This window comes from Salmo salar, chromosome ssa10, assembly GCF_905237065.1.
Source record: "Salmo salar chromosome ssa10, Ssal_v3.1, whole genome shotgun sequence".
Taxonomy (NCBI): Eukaryota; Metazoa; Chordata; class Actinopteri; order Salmoniformes; family Salmonidae; genus Salmo; species Salmo salar.
The window spans coordinates 59,331,617-59,358,628 of NC_059451.1; positions in this window are offsets into that span (position 1 = coordinate 59,331,617).

The window sequence follows — 27,012 nt, forward strand, 5'->3', positions numbered from 1 at the left end:
TGTCTCTATACCTAACACACAGCCCACTATAACCCATGGTAATATGTCTCTATACCCAACACACAGCCCACTATAACCCATGGTAATATGTCTCTATACCTAACACACAGCCCACTATAACCCATGGTAATATGTCTCTATACCTAACACACAGCCCACTATAACCCATGGTAATATGTCTCTATACCTAACACACAGCCCACTATAACCCATGGTAATATGTCTCTATACCTGACACACAGCCCACTATAACCCATGGTAATATGTCTCTATAACTAACACACAGCCCACTATAACCCATGGTAATATGTCTCTATACCTAACACACAGCTCACTATAACCCATGGTAATATGTCTCTATACCTAACACACAGCCCACTATAACCCATGGTAATATGTCTCTATACCCAACACACAGCTCACTATAACCCATGGTAATATGTCTCTATACCTGACACACAGCCCACTATAACCCATGGTAATATGTCTCTATACCTAACACACAGCCCACTATAACCCATGGTAATATGTCTCTATACCCAACACACAGCCCACTATAACCCATGGTAATATGTCTCTATACCTAACACACAGCCCACTATAACCCATGGTAATATGTCTCTATACCTAACACACAGCCCACTATAACCCATGGTAATATGTCTCTATACCTAACACACAGCCCACTATAACCCATGGTAATATGTCTCTATACCCAACACACAGCCCACTATAACCCATGGTAATATGTCTCTATACCTAACACACAGCCCACTATAACCCATGGTAATATGTCTCTATACCTAACACACAGCCCACTATAACCCTTGGTAATATGTCTCTATACCTGACACACAGCCCACTATAACCCATGGTAATATGTCTCTATACCTGACACACAGCCCACTATAACCCATGGTAATATGTCTCTATACCTAACACACAGCCCACTATAACCCATGGTAATATGTCTCTATACCTAACACACAGCCCACTATAACCCATGGTAATATGTCTCTATACCCAACACACAGCCCACTATAACCCATGGTAATATGTCTCTATACCCAACACACAGCCCACTATAACCCATGGTAATATGTCTCTATACCTGACACACAGCCCACTAAAACCCATGGTAATATGTCTCTATACCTAACACACAGCCCACTATAACCCATGGTAATATGTCTCTATACCTAACACACAGCCCACTATAACCCATGGTAATATGGCTCTATACCCAACACACAGCCCACTATAACCCATTGGTAATATGTCTCTATACCCAATACACAGCCCACTATAACCCATGGTAATATGTCACTATACCCAACACAAAGCCCACTATAACCCATAGTAATATGTCTCTATACCCAACACACAGCCCACTATAACCAATGGTAATATGTCTCTATACCTGACACACAGCCCACTATAACCCATGGTAATATGTCTCTATACCTAACACACAGCCCACTATAACCCATGGTAATATGTCTCTATACCTAACACACAGCCCACTATAACCCATGGTAATATGTCTCTATACCCAACACACAGCCCACTATAACCCATGGTAATATGTCTCTATACCCAATACACAGCTCACTATAACCCATGGTAATATGTCTCTATACCTAATACACAGCCCACTATAACCCATGGTAATACGTCTCTATACCTAACACACAGGCCACTATAACCCATGGTAAAATGTCTCTATACCTAACACACAGCCCACTATAACCCATGTTAATATGTCTTTATTCATGACTCAAAGCCCACTATAACCCATGTTAATATGTGTCTATACACTACACAAAGCCCACTATAACCCATGGTAATATGTCTCTATACCTGACACACAGCCCACTATAACCCATGGTAATATGTCTCTATACCCAACACACAGCCCACTATAACCCATGGTAATATGTCTCTATACCCAACACACAGCCCACTATAACCCATGGTAATATGTCTCTATACCTAACACACAGCCCACTATAACCCATGGTAATATGTCTCTATACCTGACACACAGCCCACTATAACCCATGGTAATATGTCTCTATACCCAACACACAGCCCACTATAACCCATGGTAATATGTCTCTATACCTAACACACAGCCCACTATAACCCATGGTAATATGTCTCTATACCCAACACACAGCCCACTATAACCCATGGTAATATGTCTCTATACCTAACACACAGCCCACTATAACCCATGGTAATATGTCTCTATACCTAACACACAGCCCACTATAACCCATGGTAATATGTCTCTATACCTAACACACAGCCCACTATAACCCATGGTAATATGTCTCTATACCCTACACACAGCCCACTATAACCCATGGTAATATGTCTCTATACCTAACACACAGCCCACTATAACCCATGGTAATATGTCTCTATACCCAACACACAGCCCACTATAACCCATGGTAATATGTCTCTATACCTAACACACAGCCCACTATAACCCATGGTAATATGTCTCTATACCTAACACACAGCCCACTATAACCCATGGTAATATGTCTCTATACCTAACACACAGCCCACTATAACCCATGGTAATATGTCTCTATACCCTAACACACAGCCCACTATAACCCATGGTAATATGTCTCTATACCTAACACACAGCCCACTATAACCCATGGTAATATGTCTCTATACCTAACACACAGCCCACTATAACCCATGGTAATATGTCTCTATACCCAACACACAGCCCACTATAACCCATGGTAATATGTCTCTATACCCTAACACACAGCCCACTATAACCCATGGTAATATGTCTCTATACCTAACACACAGCCCACTATAACCCATGGTAATATGTCTCTATACCCAACACACAGCCCACTATAACCCATGGTAATATGTCTCTATACCCAACACACAGCTCACTATAACCCATGGTAATATGTCTCTATACCTAACACACAGCCCACTATAACCCATGGTAATATGTCTCTATACCTAACACACAGCCCACTATAACCCATGGTAATATGTCTCTATACCTAACACACAGCCCACTATAACCCATGGTAATATGTCTCTATACCTAACACACAGCCCACTATAACCCATGGTAATATGTCTCTATACCTAACACACAGCCCACTATAACCCATGGTAATATGTCTCTATACCCAACACACAGCCCACTATAACCCATGGTAATATGTCTCTATACCCAAAACACAGCCCACTATAACCCATGGTAATATGTCTCTATACCCAACACACAGCCCACTATAACCCATGGTAATATGTCTCTATACCCAACACACAGCCCACTATAACCCATGGTAATATGTCTCTATACCTGACACACAGTCCACTATAACCCATGGTAATATGTCTCTATACCTGACACACAGACCACTATAACCCATGGTAATATGACTCTATACACAACACACAGCCCACTATAACCCATGGTAATATGTCTCTATACCCAACACACAGCCCACAATAACCCATGGTAATATGTCTCTATACCCAACACACAGCCCACTATAACCCATGGTAATATGTCTCTATACCTGACACACAGCCCACTATAACCCATGGTAATATGTCTCTATACCTAACACACAGCCCACTATAACCCATGGTAATATGTCTCTATACCTAACACACAGCCCACTATAACCCATGGTAATATGTCTCTATACCCAACACACAGCCCACTATAACCCATGGTAATATGTCTCTATACCTAACACACAGCCCACTATAACCCATGGTAATATGTCTCTATACCTAACACACAGCCCACTATAACCCATGGTAATATGTCTCTATACCCAACACACAGCCCACTATAACCCATGGTAATATGTCTCTATACCTGACACACAGCCCACTATAACCCATGGTAATATGTCTCTATACCTAACACACAGCCCACTATAACCCATGGTAATATGTCTCTATACCTAACACACAGCCCACTATAACCCATGGTAATATGTCTCTATACCTAACACACAGCCCACTATAACCCATGGTAATATGTCTCTATACCTAACACACAGCCCACTATAACCCATGGTAATATGTCTCTATACCCAACACACAGCCCACTATAACCCATGGTAATATGTCTCTATACCCAACACACAGCCCACTATAACCCATGGTAATATGTCTCTATACCTAACACACAGCCCACTATAACCCATGGTAATATGTCTCTATACCTAACACACAGCCCACTATAACCCATGGTAATATGTCTCTATACCTAACACACAGCCCACTATAACCCATGGTAATATGTCTCTATACCTAACACACAGCCCACTATAACCCATGGTAATATGTCTCTATACCCAACACACAGCCCACTATAACCCATGGTAATATGTCTCTATACCTAACACACAGCCCACTATAACCCATGGTAATATGTCTCTATACCCAACACACAGCCCACTATAACCCATGGTAATATGTCTCTATACCTAACACACAGCCCACTATAACCCATGGTAATATGTCTCTATACCTAACACACAGCCCACTATAACCCATGGTAATATGTCTCTATACCTAACACACAGCCCACTATAACCCATGGTAATATGTCTCTATACCTAACACACAGCCCACTATAACCCATGGTAATATGTCTCTATACCCTAACACACAGCCCACTATAACCCATGGTAATATGTCTCTATACCTAACACACAGCCCACTATAACCCATGGTAATATGTCTCTATACCCTAACACACAGCCCACTATAACCCATGGTAATATGTCTCTATACCCAACACACAGCCCACTATAACCCATGGTAATATGTCTCTATACCTAACACACAGCCCACTATAACCCATGGTAATATGTCTCTATACCTAACACACAGCCCACTATAACCCATGGTAATATGTCTCTATACCTAACACACAGCCCACTATAACCCATGGTAATATGTCTCTATACCCAACACACAGCCCACTATAACCCATGGTAATATGTCTCTATACCTAACACACAGCCCACTATAACCCATGGTAATATGTCTCTATACCTGACACACAGCCCACTATAACCCATGGTAATATGTCTCTATACCTAACACACAGCCCACTATAACCCATGGTAATATGTCTCTATACCTAACACACAGCCCACTATAACCCATGGTAATATGTCTCTATACCTAACACACAGCCCACTATAACCCATGGTAATATGTCTCTATACCTAACACACAGCCCACTATAACCCATGGTAATATGTCTCTATACCTAACACACAGCCCACTATAACCCATGGTAATATGTCTCTATACCTAACACACAGCCCACTATAACCCATGGTAATATGTCTCTATACCTAACACACAGCCCACTATAACCCATGGTAATATGTCTCTATACCTAACACACAGCCCACTATAACCCATGGTAATATGTCTCTATACCTAACACACAGCCCACTATAACCCATGGTAATATGTCTCTATACCTAACACACAGCCCACTATAACCCATGGTAATATGTCTCTATACCTAACACACAGCCCACTATAACCCATGGTAATATGTCTCTATACCTAACACACAGCACACTATAACCCATGGTAATATGTCTCTATACCTAACACACAGCCCACTATAACCCATGGTAATATGTCTCTATACCTAACACACAGCCCACTATAACCCATGGTAATATGTCTCTATACCTGACACACAGCCCACTATAACCCATGGTAATATGTCTCTATACCTGACACACAGCCCACTATAACCCATGGTAATATGTCTCTATACCTAACACACAGCCCACTATAACCCATGGTAATATGTCTCTATACCTAACACACAGCCCACTATAACCCATGGTAATATGTCTCTATACCTAACACACAGCCCACTATAACCCATGGTAATATGTCTCTATACCCAACACACAGCCCACTATAACCCATGGTAATATGTCTCTATACCTGACACACAGCCCACTATAACCCATGGTAATATGTCTCTATACCTAACACACAGCCCACTATAACCCATGGTAATATGTCTTTATTCTCGACACACAGCCCACTATAACCCATGGTAATATGTCTCTATACCTGACACACAGCCCACTATAACCCATGGTAATATGTCTCTATACCTAACACACAGCCCACTATAACCCATGGTAATATGTCTCTATACCTAACACACAGCCCACTATAACCCATGGTAATATGTCTCTATACCTAACACACAGCCCACTATAACCCATGGTAATATGTCTCTATACCTAACACACAGCCCACTATAACCCATGGTAATATGTCTCTATACCTAACACACAGCCCACTATAACCCATGGTAATATGTCTCTATACCTAACACACAGCCCACTATAACCCATGGTAATATGTCTCTATACCTAACACACAGCCCACTATAACCCATGGTAATATGTCTCTATACCTAACACACAGCCCACTATAACCCATGGTAATATGTCTCTATACCTAACACACAGCCCACTATAACCCATGGTAATATGTCTCTATACCCAACACACAGCCCACTATAACCCATGGTAATATGTCTCTATACCTAACACACAGCCCACTATAACCCATGGTAATATGTCTCTATACCTAACACACAGCCCACTATAACCCATGGTAATATGTCTCTATACCCTAACACACAGCCCACTATAACCCATGGTAATATGTCTCTATACCTAACACACAGCCCACTATAACCCATGGTAATATGTCTCTATACCTAACACACAGCCCACTATAACCCATGGTAATATGTCTCTATACCCAACACACAGCCCACTATAACCCATGGTAATATGTCTCTATACCCAACACACAGCCCACTATAACCCATGGTAATATGTCTCTATACCTAACACACAGCCCACTATAACCCATGGTAATATGTCTCTATACCTAACACACAGCCCACTATAACCCATGGTAATATGTCTCTATACACTACACACAGCCCACTATAACCCATGGTAATATGTCTCTATACCTAACACACAGCCCACTATAACCCATGGTAATATGTCTCTATACCTAACACACAGCCCACTATAACCCATGGTAATATGTCTCTATACCTAACACACAGCCCACTATAACCCATGGTAATATGTCTCTATACCTAACACACAGCCCACTATAACCCATGGTAATATGTCTCTATACCTAACACACAGCCCACTATAACCCATGGTAATATGTCTCTATACCTAACACACAGCCCACTATAACCCATGGTAATATGTCTCTATACCAAACACACAGCCCACTATAACCCATGGTAATATGTCTCTATACCTAACACACAGCCCACTATAACCCATGGTAATATGTCTCTATACCCAACACACAGCCCACTATAACCCATGGTAATATGTCTCTATACCTAACACACAGCCCACTATAACCCATGGTAATATGTCTCTATACCTAACACACAGCCCACTATAACCCATGGTAATATGTCTCTATACCTGACACACAGCCCACTATAACCCATGGTAATATGTCTCTATACCCAACACACAGCCCACTATAACCCATGGTAATATGTCTCTATACCCAACACACAGCCCACTATAACCCATGGTAATATGTCTCTATACCCAACACACAGCCCACTATAACCCATGGTAATATGTCTCTATACCTAACACACAGCCCACTATAACCCATGGTAATATGTCTCTATACCCAACACACAGCCCACTATAACCCATGGTAATATGTCTCTATACCTAACACACAGCCCACTATAACCCATGGTAATATGTCTCTATACCCAACACACAGCCCACTATAACCCATGGTAATATGTCTCTATACCTAACACACAGCCCACTATAACCCATGGTAATATGTCTCTATACCTAACACACAGCCCACTATAACCCATGGTAATATGTCTCTATACCCAACACACAGCCCACTATAACCCATGGTAATATGTCTCTATACCTAACACACAGCCCACTATAACCCATGGTAATATGTCTCTATACCCAACACACAGCCCACTATAACCCATGGTAATATGTCTCTATACCTAACACACAGCCCACTATAACCCATGGTAATATGTCTCTATACCTAACACACAGCCCACTATAACCCATGGTAATATGTCTCTATACCTAACACACAGCCCACTATAACCCATGGTAATATGTCTCTATACCCAACACACAGCCCACTATAACCCATGGTAATATGTCTCTATACCTAACACACAGCCCACTATAACCCATGGTAATATGTCTCTATACCCAACACACAGCCCACTATAACCCATGGTAATATGTCTCTATACCTGACACACAGTCCACTATAACCCATGGTAATATGTCTCTATACCTGACACACAGCCCACTATAACCCATGGTAATATGTCTCTATACCCAACACACAGCCCACTATAACCCATGGTAATATGCCTCTATACCTAACACACAGCCCACTATAACCCATGGTAATATGTCTCTATACCTAACACACAGCCCACTATAACCCATGGTAATATGTCTCTATACCTAACACACAGCCCACTATAACCCATGGTAATATGTCTCTATACCTAACACACAGCCCACTATAACCCATGGTAATATGTCTCTATACCTAACACACAGCCCACTATAACCCATGGTAATATGTCTCTATACCTAACACACAGCCCACTATAACCCATGGTAATATGTCTCTATACATGACACAAAGCCCACTATAACCCATGGTAATATGTCTCTATACACTACACACAGCCCACTATAACCCATGGTAATATGTCTCTATACCTAACACACAGCCCACTATAACCCATGGTAATATGTCTCTATACCTAACACACAGCCCACTATAACCCATGGTAATATGTCTCTATACCCAACACACAGCCCACTATAACCCATGGTAATATGTCTCTATACCTAACACACAGCCCACTATAACCCATGGTAATATGTCTCTATACCCTAACACACAGCCCACTATAACCCATGGTAATATGTCTCTATACCTAACACACAGCCCACTATAACCCATGGTAATATGTCTCTATACCTAACACACAGCCCACTATAACCCATGGTAATATGTCTCTATACCTAACACACAGCCCACTATAACCCATGGTAATATGTCTCTATACCTAACACACAGCCCACTATAACCCATGGTAATATGTCTCTATACCTAACACACAGCCCACTATAACCCATGGTAATATGTCTCTATACCTAACACACAGCCCACTATAACCCATGGTAATATGTCTCTATACCCAACACACAGCCCACTATAACCCATGGTAATATGTCTCTATACCTAACACACAGCCCACTATAACCCATGGTAATATGTCTCTATACCTAACACACAGCCCACTATAACCCATGGTAATATGTCTCTATACCCAACACACAGCCCACTATAACCCATGGTAATATGTCTCTATACCTAACACACAGCCCACTATAACCCATGGTAATATGTCTCTATACCTAACACACAGCCCACTATAACCCATGGTAATATGTCTCTATACCTAACACACAGCCCACTATAACCCATGGTAATATGTCTCTATACCCAACACACAGCCCACTATAACCCATGGTAATATGTCTCTATACCTAACACACAGCCCACTATAACCCATGGTAATATGTCTCTATACCTAACACACAGCCCACTATAACCCATGGTAATATGTCTCTATACCTGACACACAGCCCACTATAACCCATGGTAATATGTCTCTATACCTGACACACAGCCCACTATAACCCATGGTAATATGTCTCTATACCTAACACACAGCCCACTATAACCCATGGTAATATGTCTCTATACCTAACACACAGCCCACTATAACCCATGGTAATATGTCTCTATACCTAACACACAGCCCACTATAACCCATGGTAATATGTCTCTATACCCAAACACACAGCCCACTATAACCCATGGTAATATGTCTCTATACCCTACACACAGCCCACTATAACCCATGGTAATATGTCTCTATACCTAACACACAGCCCACTATAACCCATGGTAATATGTCTCTATACCCAACACACAGCCCACTATAACCCATGGTAATATGTCTCTATACCCAACACACAGCCCACTATAACCCATGGTAATATGTCTCTATACCTAACACACAGCCCACTATAACCCATGGTAATATGTCTCTATACCTAACACACAGCCCACTATAACCCATGGTAATATGTCTCTATACCTAACACACAGCCCACTATAACCCATGGTAATATGTCTCTATACCTAACACACAGCCCACTATAACCCATGGTAATATGTCTCTATACCTAACACACAGCCCACTATAACCCATGGTAATATGTCTCTATACCTAACACACAGCCCACTATAACCCATGGTAATATGTCTCTATACCTAACACACAGCCCACTATAACCCATGGTAATATGTCTCTATACCTAACACACAGCCCACTATAACCCATGGTAATATGTCTCTATACCTAACACACAGCCCACTATAACCCATGGTAATATGTCTCTATACCTAACACACAGCCCACTATAACCCATGGTAATATGTCTCTATACCTAACACACAGCCCACTATAACCCATGGTAATATGTCTCTATACCTGACACACAGCCCACTATAACCCATGGTAATATGTCTCTATACCTAACACACAGCCCACTATAACCCATGGTAATATGTCTCTATACCTAACACACAGCCCACTATAACCCATGGTAATATGTCTCTATACCTAACACACAGCCCACTATAACCCATGGTAATATGTCTCTATACCTAACACACAGCCCACTATAACCCATGGTAATATGTCTCTATACCTAACACACAGCCCACTATAACCCATGGTAATATGTCTCTATACCTAACACACAGCCCACTATAACCCATGGTAATATGTCTCTATACCTAACACACAGCCCACTATAACCCATGGTAATATGTCTCTATACCTAACACACAGCCCACTATAACCCATGGTAATATGTCTCTATACCTAACACACAGCCCACTATAACCCATGGTAATATGTCTCTATACCTAACACACAGCCCACTATAACCCATGGTAATATGTCTCTATACCCAACACACAGCCCACTATAACCCATGGTAATATGTCTCTATACCCAACACACAGCCCACTATAACCCATGGTAATATGTCTCTATACCTAACACACAGCCCACTATAACCCATGGTAATATGTCTCTATACCTAACACACAGCCCACTATAACCCATGGTAATATGTCTCTATACCTAACACACAGCCAACTATAACCCATGGTAATATGTCTCTATACCTAACACATAGCCCACTATAACCCATGGTAATATGTCTCTATACCCAACACACAGCCCACTATAACCCATGGTAATATGTCTCTATACCTAACACACAGCCCACTATAACCCATGGTAATATGTCTCTATACCTGACACACAGCCCACTATAACCCATGGTAATATGTCTCTATACCTGACACACAGCCCACTAAAACCCATGGTAATATGTCTCTATACCTAACACACAGCCCTCTATAACTCATGGTAATATGTCTCTATACCTGACACACAGCCCACTATAACCCATGGTAATATGTCTCTATACCTGACACACAGCCCACTATAACCCATGGTAATATGTCTCTATACCTAACACACAGCCCACTATAACCCATGGTAATATGTCTCTATACCTAACACACAGCCCACTATAACCCATGGTAATATGTCTCTATACCCAACACACAGCCCACTATAACCCATGGTAATATGTCTCTATACCCAATACACAGCCCACTATAACCCATGGTAATATGTCACTATACCCGACACACAGCCCACTATAACCCATGGTAATATGTCTCTATACCCAACACACAGCCCACTATAACCCATGGTAATATGTCTCTATACCTGACACACAGTCCACTATAACCCATGGTAATATGTCTCTATACCTAACACACAGCCCCTATAACCCATGGTAATATGTCTCTATACCTAACACACAGCCCACTATAACCCATGGTAATATATCTCTATACCTAACACACAGCCCACTATAACCCATGGTAATATGTCTCTATACCTAACACATAGCCCACTATAACCCATGGTAATATGTCTCTATACCCAACACACAGCCCACTATAACCCATGGTAATATGTCTCTATACCTAACACACAGCCCACTATAACCCATGGTAATATGTCTCTATACCTAACACACAGCCCACTATAACCCATGGTAATATGTCTCTATACCTAACACACAGCCCACTATAACCCATGGTAATATGTCTCTATACCCTAACACACAGCCCACTATAACCCATGGTAATATGTCTCTATACCTAACACACAGCCCACTATAACCCATGGTAATATGTCTCTATACCTAACACACAGCCCACTATAACCCATGGTAATATGTCTCTATACCTAACACACAGCCCACTATAACCCATGGTAATATGTCTCTATACCTAACACACAGCCCACTATAACCCATGGTAATATGTCTCTATACCTAACACACAGCCCACTATAACCCATGGTAATATGTCTCTATACCCAACACACAGCCCACTATAACCCATGGTAATATGTCTCTATACCCTGACACACAGCCCACTATAAACCCATGGTAATATGTCTCTATACCCTAACACACAGCCCACTATAACCCATGGTAATATGTCTCTATACCCTAACACACAGCCCACTATAACCCATGGTAATATGTCTCTATACCCAACACACAGCCCACTATAACCCATGGTAATATGTCTCTATACCCAACACACAGCCCACTATAACCCATGGTAATATGTCTCTATACCTAACACACAGCCCACTATAACCCATGGTAATATGTCTCTATACCCAACACACAGCCCACTATAACCCATGGTAATATGTCTCTATACCCAACACACAGCCCACTATAACCCATGGTAATATGTCTCTATACCTAACACACAGCCCACTATAACCCATGGTAATATGTCTCTATACCTGACACACAGCCCACTATAACCCATGGTAATATGTCTCTATACCTAACACACAGCCCACTATAACCCATGGTAATATGTCTCTATACCTAACACACAGCCCACTATAACCCATGGTAATATGTCTCTATACCTAACACACAGCCCACTATAACCCATGGTAATATGTCTCTATACCTAACACACAGCCCACTATAACCCATGGTAATATGTCTCTATACCTGACACACAGCCCACTATAACCCATGGTAATATGTCTCTATACCTAACACACAGCCCACTATAACCCATGGTAATATGTCTCTATACCTAACACACAGCCCACTATAACCCATGGTAATATGTCTCTATACCTAACACACAGCCCACTATAACCCATGGTAATATGTCTCTATACCTAACACACAGCCCACTATAACCCATGGTAATATGTCTCTATACCAAACACACAGCCCACTATAACCCATGGTAATATGTCTCTATACCTGACACACAGCCCACTATAACCCATGGTAATATGTCTCTATACCTAACACACAGCCCACTATAACCCATGGTAATATGTCTCTATACCCTACACACAGCCCACTATAACCCATGGTAATATGTCTCTATACCTAACACACAGCCCACTATAACCCATGGTAATATGTCTCTATACCTAACACACAGCCCACTATAACCCATGGTAATATGTCTCTATACCTAACACACAGCCCACTATAACCCATGGTAATATGTCTCTATACCTAACACACAGCCCACTATAACCCATGGTAATATGTCTCTATACCCAACACACAGCCCACTATAACCCATGGTAATATGTCTCTATACCTAACACACAGCCCACTATAACCCATGGTAATATGTCTCTATACCTGACACACAGCCCACTATAACCCATGGTAATATGTCTCTATACCTAACACACAGCCCACTATAACCCATGGTAATATGTCTCTATACCTAACACACAGCCCACTATAACCCATGGTAATATGTCTCTATACCCAACACACAGCCCACTATAACCCATGGTAATATGTCTCTATACCTAACACACAGCCCACTATAACCCATGGTAATATGTCTCTATACCTAACACACAGCCCACTATAACCCATGGTAATATGTCTCTATACCTAACACACAGCCCACTATAACCCATGGTAATATGTCTCTATACCCAACACACAGCCCACTATAACCCATGGTAATATGTCTCTATACCTAACACAGCCCACTATAACCCATGGTAATATGTCTCTATACCTAACACACAGCCCACTATAACCCATGGTAATATGTCTCTATACCCAATACACAGCCCACTATAACCCATGGTAATATGTCTCTATACCTAACACACAGCCCACTATAACCCATGGTAATATGTCTCTATACCCAACACACAGCCCACTATAACCCATGGTAATATGTCTCTATACCTAACACACAGCCCACTATAACCCATGGTAATATGTCTCTATACCTAACACACAGCCTACTATAACCCATGGTAATATGTCTCTATAACTAACACACATCCCACTATGACCCATGGTAATATGTCTCTATACCCGACACACAGCCCATTATAACCCATGGTAATATGTCTCTATACCTAACACACAGCCCACTATAACCCATGGTAATATGTCTCTATACCTAACACACAGCCCACTATAACCCATGGTAATATGTCTCTATACCAAACACACAGCCCACTATAACCCATGGTAATATGTCTCTATACCCAACACACAGCCCACTATAACCCATGGTAATATGTCTCTATACCTAACACACAGCCCACTATAACCCATGGTAATATGTCTCTATACCTAACACACAGCCCACTATAACCCATGGTAATATGTCTCTATACCCAACACACAGCCCACTATAACCCATGGTAATATGTCTCTATACCTAACACACAGCCCACTATAACCCATGGTAATATGTCTCTATACCCAACACACAGCCCACTATAACCCATGGTAATATGTCTCTATACCCAACACACAGCCCACTATAACCCATGGTAATATGTCTCTATACCTAACACACAGCCCACTATAACCCATGGTAATATGTCTCTATTCCCGACACACAGCCCACTATAACCCATGGTAATACGTCTCTATACACTACACAAAGCACACTGTAACCCATGGTAATATGTCTCTATACCTGACACAAAGCCCACTGTAACCCATGGTAATATGTCTCTATACCCAATACACAGCCCACTATAACCCATGGTAATATGTCTCTATACCCAACACACAGCCCACTATAACCCATGGTAATATGTCTCTATACCCAACACACAGCCCACTATAACCCATGGTAATATGTCTCTATACCCGACACACAGCCTACTATAACCCATGTTAATATGTCTCTATACCTAACACATAGCCCACTATAACCCATGGTAATATGGCTCTATACCCAACACACAGCCCACTATAACCCATGGTAATATGTCTCTATACCCGACACACAGCCCACTATAACCCATGGTAATATGTCTCTATACCTGACACACAGCCCACTATAACCCATGGTAATATGTCTCTATACCTGACACACAGCCCACTAAAACCCATGGTAATATGTCTCTATACCTAACACACAGCCCACTATAACCCATGGTAATATGTCTCTATACCTGACACACAGCCCACTATAACCCATGGTAATATGTCTCTATACCTAACACACAGCCCACTATAACCCATGGTAATATGTCTCTATACCCAACACACAGCCCACTATAACCCATGGTAATATGTCTCTATACCCAACACACAGCCCACTATAACCCATGGTAATATGTCTCTATACCTAACACACAGCCCACTATAACCCATGGTAATATGTCTCTATACCCAACACACAGCCCACTATAACCCATGGTAATATGTCTCTATACCTGACACACAGCCCACTATAACCCATGGTAATATGTCTCTATACCTGACACACAGCCCACTAAAACCCATGGTAATATGTCTCTATACCTAACACACAGCCCACTAAAACCCATGGTAATATGTCTCTATACCCAACACACAGCCCACTATAACCCATGGTAATATGTCTCTATACCTGACACACAGCCCACTATAACCCATGGTAATATGTCTCTATACCTAACACACAGCACACTATAACCCATGGTAATATGTGTCTATATCTAACACACAGCCCACTATAACCCATGGTAATATGTCTCTATACCCGACACACAGCCCACTATAACCCATGGTAATATGTCTCTATACCTAACACACAGCTCACTATAACCCATGGTAATATGTCTCTATACCTAACACACAGCCCACTATAACCCATGGTAATATGTCTCTATACCTAACACACAGCCCACTATAACCCATGGTAATATGTCTCTATACCTAACACACAGCCCACTATAACCCATGGTAATATGTCTCTATACCCGACACACAGCCCACTATAACCCATGGTAATATGTCTCTATACCTAACACACAGCCCACTATAACCCATGGTAATATGTCTCTATACCTAACACACAGCCCACTATAACCCATGGTAATATGTCTCTATACCCAATACACAGCCCACTATAACCCATGGTAATATGTCTCTATACCTAACACACAGCCCACTATAACCCATGGTAATATGTCTCTATACCCAACACACAGCCCACTATAACCCATGGTAATATGTCTCTATACCTGACACACAGCCCACTAAAACCCATGGTAATATGTCTCTATACCTAACACACAGCCCACTATAACTCATGGTAATATGTCTCTATACCTAACACACAGCCCACTATAACCCATGGTAATATGTCTTTATACCCGACACACAGCCCACTATAACCCATGGTAATATGTCTCTATAATTAACACACAGCCCACTATAACCCATGGTAGTATGTCTCTATACCTAACACACAGCTCACTATTACCCATGGTAATATGTCTCTATACCTAACACACAGCCCACTATAACCCATGGTAATATGTCTCTATACCCAACACACAGCTCACTATACCCCATGGTAATATGTCTCTATACCTGACACACAGCCCACTATAACCCATGGTAATATGTCTCTATACCTGACACACAGCCCACTATAACCCATGGTAATATGTCTCTATACCCAACACACAGCCCACTATAACCCATGGTAATATGTCTCTATACCTAACACACAGCCCACTAAAACCCTTGGTAATATGTCTCTATACCTAACACACAGCCCACAATAACCCATGGTAATACGTCTCTATACCGACACACAGCCCACTATAACCCATGGTAATATGTCTCTATACCTGACACACAGCCCACTATAACCCTTGGTAATATGTCTCTATACCCAACACACAGCCCACTATAACCCATGGTAATATGTCTCTATACTTAACACACAGCCCACTATAACCCATGGTAATATGTCTCTATACCTGACACACAGCCCACTATAACCCATGGTAATATGTCTCTATACCTGACACACAGCCCACTATAACCCATGGTAATATGTCTCTATACCTGACACACAGCCCACTCTAACCCATGGTAATATGTCTCTATACCTGACACACAGCCCACTATAACCCATGGTAATATGTCTCTATACCTAACACACAGCCCACTATAACCCATGGTAATATGGCTCTATACCCAACACACAGCCCACTATAACACATGGTAATATGTCTCTATACCCAACACACAGCCCACTATAACCCATGGTAATATGTCTCTATACCTGACACACAGCCCACTAAAACCCATGGTAATATGTCTCTATACCTAACACACAGCACACTATAACCCATGGTAATATGTCCCTATACCTAACACACAGCCCACTATAACCCATGGTAATATGGCTCTATACCCAACACACAGCCCACTATAACCCATGGTAATATGTCTCTATACCCAATACACAGCCCACTATAACCCATGGTAATATGTCACTATACCCAACACAAAGCCCACTATAACCCATGGTAATATGTCTCTATACCCAACACACAGCCCACTATAACCCATGGTAATACGTCTCTATACCCGACACACAGCCCACTATAACCCATGGTAATATGTCTCTATACCCAACACACAGCCCACTATAACCCATGGTAATATGTCTCTATACCTAACACACAGCCCACTATAACCCATGGTAATACGTCTCTATACCCAACACACAGCCCACTATAACCCATGGTAATATGTCTCTATACCTAACACACAGCCCACTATAACCCATGGTAATATGTCTCTAAACCTAACACACAGCCCACTATAACCCATGGAAATATGTCTCTATACCTAACACACAGCCAACTATAACCCATTGTAATATGTCCCTATACCCAACACACAGCTCAATATAACCCATGGTAATACGTCTCTATACCCGACACACAGCCCACTATAACCCATGGTAATATGTCTCTATACCCAACACACAGCCCACTATAACCCATGGTAATATGTCTCTATAGCTAACACACAGCCCACTATAACCATTGGTAATATGTCTCTATACCTAACACACAGCCCACTATAACCCATGGTAATATGTCTCTATACCCAACACACAGCCCACTATAACCCATGGTAATATGTCTCTATACCCAACACACAGCCCACTATAACCCATTGTAATATGTCTCTATAACCAACACACAGCCAACTATAACCCATTGTAATATGTCCCTATACCCAACACACAGCTCAATATAACCCATGGTAATACGTCTCTATACCCGACACACAGCCCACTATAACCCATGGTAATATGTCTCTATACCCAACACACAGCCCACTATAACCCATGGTAATATGTCTCTATACCCAACACACAGCCCACTATAACCCATTGTAATATGTCTCTATAACCAACACACAGCCAACTATAACCCATTGTAATATGTCCCTATACCCAACACACAGCTCAATATAACCCATGGTAATACGTCTCTATACCCGACACACAGCCCACTATAACCCATGGTAATATGTCTCTATACCCAACACACAGCCCACTATAACCCATGGTAATATGTCTCTATACCTAACACACAGCCCACTATAACCCATGGTAATATGTCTCTATACCCAACACACAGCCCACTATAACCCATGGTAATATGTCTCTATAACCAACACACAGCCCACTATAACCCATGGTAATATGTCTCTATACCCGACACACAGCCCACTATAACCCATGGTAATATGTCTCTATACCCAACACACAGCCCACTATAACCCATGGTAATATGTCTCTATACCTGACACACAGCCCACTATAACCCATGGTAATATGTCTCTATACCCAACACACAGCCCACTATAACCCATGGTAATATGTCTCTATACCTAACACACAGCCCACTATAACCCATGGTAATATGTCTCTATACCTAACACACAGCCCACTATAACCCATGGTAATATGTCTCTATACCTAACACACAGCCCACTATAACCCATGTTAATATGTCTTTATTCATGACTCAAAGCCCACTATAACCCATGTTAATATGTCTCTATACACTACACAAAGCCCACTATAACCCATGGTAATATGTCTCTATACCTGACACAAAGCCCACTGTAACCCATGGTAATATGTCTCTATACCCAACACACAGCCCACTATAACCCATGGTAATATGTCTCTATACCCGACACACAGCCCACTATAACCCATGGTAATACGTCTCTATACCCGACACACAGCCTACTATAACCCATGTTAATATGTCTCTATACCTAACACATAGCCCACTATAACCCATGGTAATATGTCTCTATACCCAACACACAGCCCACTATAACCCATGGTAATATGTCTCTATAACCAACACACAGCCCACTATAACCCATGGTAATATGTCTCTATACCCGACACACAGCCCAATATAACCCATGGTAATACGTCTCTATACCCGACACACAGCCCACTATAACCCATGGTAATATGTCTCTATACCCAACACACAGCCCACTATAACCCATGGTAATATGTCTCTATACCTAACACACAGCCCACTATAACCCATGGTAATATGTCTCTATACCCAACACACAGCCCACTATAACCCATGGTAATATGTCTCTATACCCAACACACAGCCCACTTTAACTCATGGTAATATGTCTCTATACCCAACACACAGCCCACTATAACCCATGGTAATATGTCTCTATACCCAACACACAGCCCACTATAACCCTTGGTAATATGTCTCTATACCTAACACAGCCCACTATAACCCATGGTAATACGTCTCTATACCCGACACACAGCCCACTATAACCCATGGTAATATGTCTCTATACCCAACACACAGCCCACTATAACCCATGGTAATATGTCTTTATTCATGACTCAAATCCCACTATAACCCATGTTAATATGTGTCTATACCTAACACAGCCCACTATAACCCATGGTAATATGTCTCTAAACCTAACACACAGCCCACTATAACCCATGGTAATATGTCTCTATAACCAACACACAGCCAACTATAACCCATTGTAATATGTCCCTATACCCAACACACAGCTCAATATAACCCATGGTAATACGTCTCTATACCCGACACACAGCCCACTATAACCCATGGTAATATGTCTCTATACCCAACACACAGCCCACTATAACCCATGGTAATATGTCTCTATACCTAACACACAGCCCACTATAACCCATGGTAATATGTCTCTATACCCAACACACAGCCCACTATAACCCATGGTAATATGTCTCTATAACCAACACACAGCCCACTATAACCCATGGTAATATGTCTCTATACCCAACACACAGCCCACTATAACCCATGGTAATATGTCTCTATACCCGACACACAGCCCACTATAACCCATGGTAATATGTCTCTATACCTAACACACAGCCCACTATAACCCATGGTAATATGTCTCTAAACCTAACACACAGCCCACTATAACCCATGGAAATATGTCTCTATACCTAACACACAGCCCACTATAACCCATGGTAATATGTCTCTATACCCAACACACAGCCCACTATAACCCTTGGTAATATGTCTCTATACCTAACACACAGCCCACTATAACCCATGGTAATATGTCTCTATACCCAACACACAGCCCACTATAACCCTTGGTAATATGTCTCTATACCTAACACACAGCCCACTATAACCCATGGTAATATGTCTCTAAACCTAACACACAGCCCACTATAACCCATGTTAATATGTCTTTATTCATGACTCAAAGCCCACTATAACCCATGTTAATATGTCTCTATACACTACAAAAAGCACACTGTAACCCATGGTAATATGTCTCTATACCTGACACAAAGCCCACTGTAACCCATGGTAATATGTCTCTATACCCAATACAAAGCCCACTATAACCCATGTTAATATGTCTCTATACACAACACAAAGCCCACTATAACCCAATGTAATATGTCTCTATACCTGACACACAGCCCACTATAACCCATGGTAATATGTCTCTATACCTAACACACAGCCCAATATAACCCATGGTAATTTGTCACTTTACCCGACACACAGCCCACTATAACCCATGATAATATGTCTCTATACCTGACACACAGCCCACTATAACCCATGGTAATACGTCTCTATACCCAACACACAGCCCACTATAACCCATGGTAATACGTCTCTATACCCGACACACAGCCCACTATAACCCATGTTAATATGTCTCTATACCTAACACACAGCCCACTATAACCCATGGTAATATGTCTCTATACCCAACACACAGCCCACTATAACCCATGGTAATATGTCTCTATACCTAACACACAGCCCACTATAACCCATGGTAATATGTCTCTATACCTAACACACAGCCCACTATAACCCATGTTAATATGTCTATATACCTAACACACAGCCCGCTATAACCCATGGTAATATGTCTCTATACCCGACACACAGCACACTATAACCCATTGTAATATGTGTCTAAATCTAACACACAGCCCACTATAACCCATGGTAATATGTCTCTATACCTGACACACAGCCCACTATAACCATGGTAATATGTCTCTATACCTGACACACAGCCCACTATAACCCATGGTAATATGTCTCTATACCTAACACACAGCCCACAATAACCCATGGTAATACGTCTCTATACCCGACACACAGCCCACTATAACCCATGGTAATATGTCTCTATACCTGACACACAGCCCACTATAACCCTTGGTAATATGTCTCTATACCCAACACACAGCCCACTATAACCCATGGTAATATGTCTCTATACCCAACACACAGCCCACTATAACCCATGGTAATATGTCTCTATACCCAACACACAGCCCACTATCACCCATGGTGATATGTCTCTATACCCAACACACAGCCCACTGTAACCCATGGTATTATGTCTCTATACCTGACACACAGCCCACTATAACCCATGGTAATATGTCTCTATACCTGACACACAGACCACTATAACCCATGGTAATATGTCTCTATACACAACACACAGCCCACTATAACCCATGGTAATATGTCTCTATACCGAACACACAGCCCACTATAACCCATGGTAATATGTCTCTATACCCAACACACAGCCCACTATAACCCATGGTAATATGTCTCTATACCCGACACACAGCCCACTATAACCCATGGTAATATGTCTCTATACCTGACACACAGCCCACTATAACCCATGGTAATATGTCTCTATACCTGACACACAGCCCACTAAAACCCATGGTAATATGTCTCTATACCTAACACACAGCCCACTATAACCCATGGTAATATGTCTCTATACCTGACACACAGCCCACTATAACCCATGGTAATATGTCTCTATACCCAACACACAGCCCACTATAACCCATGGTAATATGTCTCTATACCTGACACACAGCCCACTATAACCCATGGTAATAAGTCCCTATACCTAACACACAGCCCACTATAACCCATGGTAATATGTCTCTATACCTAACACACAGCCCACTATAACCCATGGTAATATGACTCTATACCTAACACACAGCCCACTATAACCCTTGGTAATATGTCTCTATACCCAACACACAGCCCACTATAACCCATGGTAATATGTCTCTATACTTAACACACAGCCCACTATAACCCATGGTAATATGTCTCTATACCTGACACACAGCCCACTATAACCCTTGGTAATATGTCTCTATACCTGACACACAGCCCACTATAACCCATGGTAATATGTCTCTATACCTGACACACAGCCCACTATAACCCTTGGTAATATGTCTCTATACCTGACACACAGCCCACTATAACCATGGTAATATTTCTCTATACCTGACACACAGCCCACTATAACCCATGGTAATATGACTCTATACCTAACACACAGCCCACTATAACCCATGGTAATATGGCTCTATACCCAACACACAGCCCACAATAACCCATGGTAATACGTCTCTATACCCAACACACAGCCCACTATAACCCATGGTAATATGTCTCTATACCTAACACACAGCCCACTATAACCCATGGTAATATGTCTCTATACCCAACACACAGCCCACTATAACCCATGGTAATATGTCTCTATACCTAACACACAGCCCACTATAACCCATGGTAATATGTCTTTATACCCGACACACAGCCCACTATAACCCATGGTAATATGTCTCTATACCCGACACACAGCCCACTATAACCCATGGTAATATGTCTCTATACCTAACACACAGCCCACTATAACCCATGGTAATATGTCTCTATACCTAACACATAGCCCACTGTAACCCATGGTAATATGGCTCTATACCCAACACACAGCCCACTATAAGCCATGGTAATATGTCTCTATACCCGACACACAGCCCACTATAACCCATGGTAATATGTCTCTATACCTGACACACAGCCCACTATAACCCATGGTAATATGTCTATATACCTGACACACAGCCCACTAAAACCCATGGTAATATGTCTCTATACCTAACACACAGCCCACTATAACCCATGGTAATATGTCTCTATACCTAACACACAGCCCACTATAACCCATGGTAATATGTCTCTATACCCAACACACAGCCCACTATAACCCATGGTAATATGTCTCTATACCTGACACACAGCCCACTATAACCCATGGTAATAAGTCCCTATACCTAACACACAGCCCACTATAACCCATGGTAATATGACTCTATACCTAACACACAGCCCACTATAACCCATGGTAATATGTCTCTATACCTAACACACAGCCCACTATAACCCTTGGTAATATGTCTCTATACCCAACACACAGCCCACTATAACCCATGGTAATATGTCTCTATACCTAACACACAGCCCACTATAACCCATGGTAATATGTCTCTATACCTGACACACAGCCCACTATAACCCATGGTAATATGTCTCTATACCTGACACACAGCCCACTATAACCCATGGTAATATGTCTCTATACCTGACACACAGCCCACTATAACCCATGGTAATATGTCTCTATACCTAACACACAGCCCACTATAACCCATGGTAATATGGCTCTATACCCAACACACAGCCCACAATAACCCATGGTAATACGTCTCTATACCCAACACACAGCCCACTATAACCCATGGTAATATGTCTCTATACCTAACACACAGCCCACTATAACCCATGGTAATATGTCTCTATACCCAACACACAGCCCACTATAACCCATGGTAAAATGTCTCTATCCCTAACACAGAGCCCACTATAACCCATGGTAATATGTCTTTATTCCCGACACAAAGCCCACTATAACCCATGGTAATATGTCTCTATACCTGACACACAGCCCACTATAACCCATGGTAATATGTCTCTATACCTAACACACAGCCCACTATAACCCATGGTAATATGTCTCTATACCTAACACATAGCCCACTATAACCCATGGTAATATGGCTCTATACCCAACACACAGCCCACTATAACCCATGGTAATATGTCTCTATACCCGACACACAGCCCACTATAACCCATGGTAATATGTCTCTATACCTGACACACAGCCCACTATAACCCATGGTAATATGTCTCTATACCTGACACACAGCCCACTAAAACCCATGGTAATATGTCTCTATACCTAACACACAGCCCACTATAACCCATGGTAATATGTCCCTATACCTAACACACAGCCCACTATAACCCATGGTAATATGGCTCTATACCCAACACACAGCCCACTATAACCCATGGTAATATGTCTCTATACCTGACACACAGCCCACTATAACCCATGGTAATAAGTCCCTATACCTAACACACAGCACACTATAACCCATTGTAATATGTGTCTAAATCTAACACACAGCCCACTATAACCCATGGTAATATGTCTCTATACCCGACACACAGCCCACTATAACCCATGGTAATATGTCTCTATACCTAAGACACAGCCCACTATAACCCATGGTAATATGTCTCTATACCCGACACACAGCCCACTATAACCCATGGTAATATGTCTCTATACCCAACACACAGCCCACTATAACCCATGGTAATATGTCTCTATACCTGACACACAGCCCACTATAACCCATGGTAATATGTCTCTATACCTAACACACAGCCCACTATAACCCATGGTAATATGTCTCTATACCTAACACATTTCCCACTGTAACCCATGGTAATATGTCTCTATACCCAACACACAGCCCACTATAAGCCATGGTAATATGTCTCTATACCCGACACACAGCCCACTATAACCCATGGTAATATGTCTCTATACCTGACACACAGCCCACTATAACCCATGGTAATATGTCTATATACCTGACACACAGCCCACTATAACCCATGGTAATATGTCTCTATACCTAACACACAGCCCACTATAACCCATGGTAATATGTCCCTATACCTAACACACAGCCCACTATAACCCATGGTAATATGGCTCTATACCCAACACACAGCCCACTATAACCCATGGTAATATGTCTCTATACCTGACACACAGCCCACTATAACCCATGGTAATAAGTCTCTATACCTAACACACAGCCCACTATAACCCATGGTAATATGTCTCTATACCTAACACACAGCCCACTATAACCCATGGTAATATGTCTCTATACCCGACACACAGCCCACTATAACCCATGGTAATATGTCTCTATACCTAAGACACAGCTCACTATAACCCATGGTAATATGTCTCTATACCTGACACACAGCCCACTATAACCCATGGTAATAAGTCCCTATACCTAACACACAGCACACTATAACCCATTGTAATATGTGTCTAAATCTAACACACAGCCCACTATAACCCATGGTAATATGTCTCTATACCCGACACACAGCCCACTATAACCCATGGTAATATGTCTCTATACCTAAGACACAGCTCACTATAACCCATGGTAATATGTCTCTACACCTAACACACAGCCCACTATAACCGAAGGTAATATGTCTCTACACCTAACACACAGCCCACTATAACCCATGGTAATATGTCTCTATACCTAACACACAGCCCACTATAACCCATGGTAATATGTCTTTATACCCGACACACAGCCCACTATAACCCATGGTAATATGTCTCAATAATTAACACACAGCCCACTATAACCCATGGTATATGTCACTATACCTAACACACAGCCCACTATAACCCATGGTAATATGTCTCTATACCCAATACACAGCCCACTATAACCCATGGTAATATGTCACTATACCCAACACACAGCCCACTATAACCCATG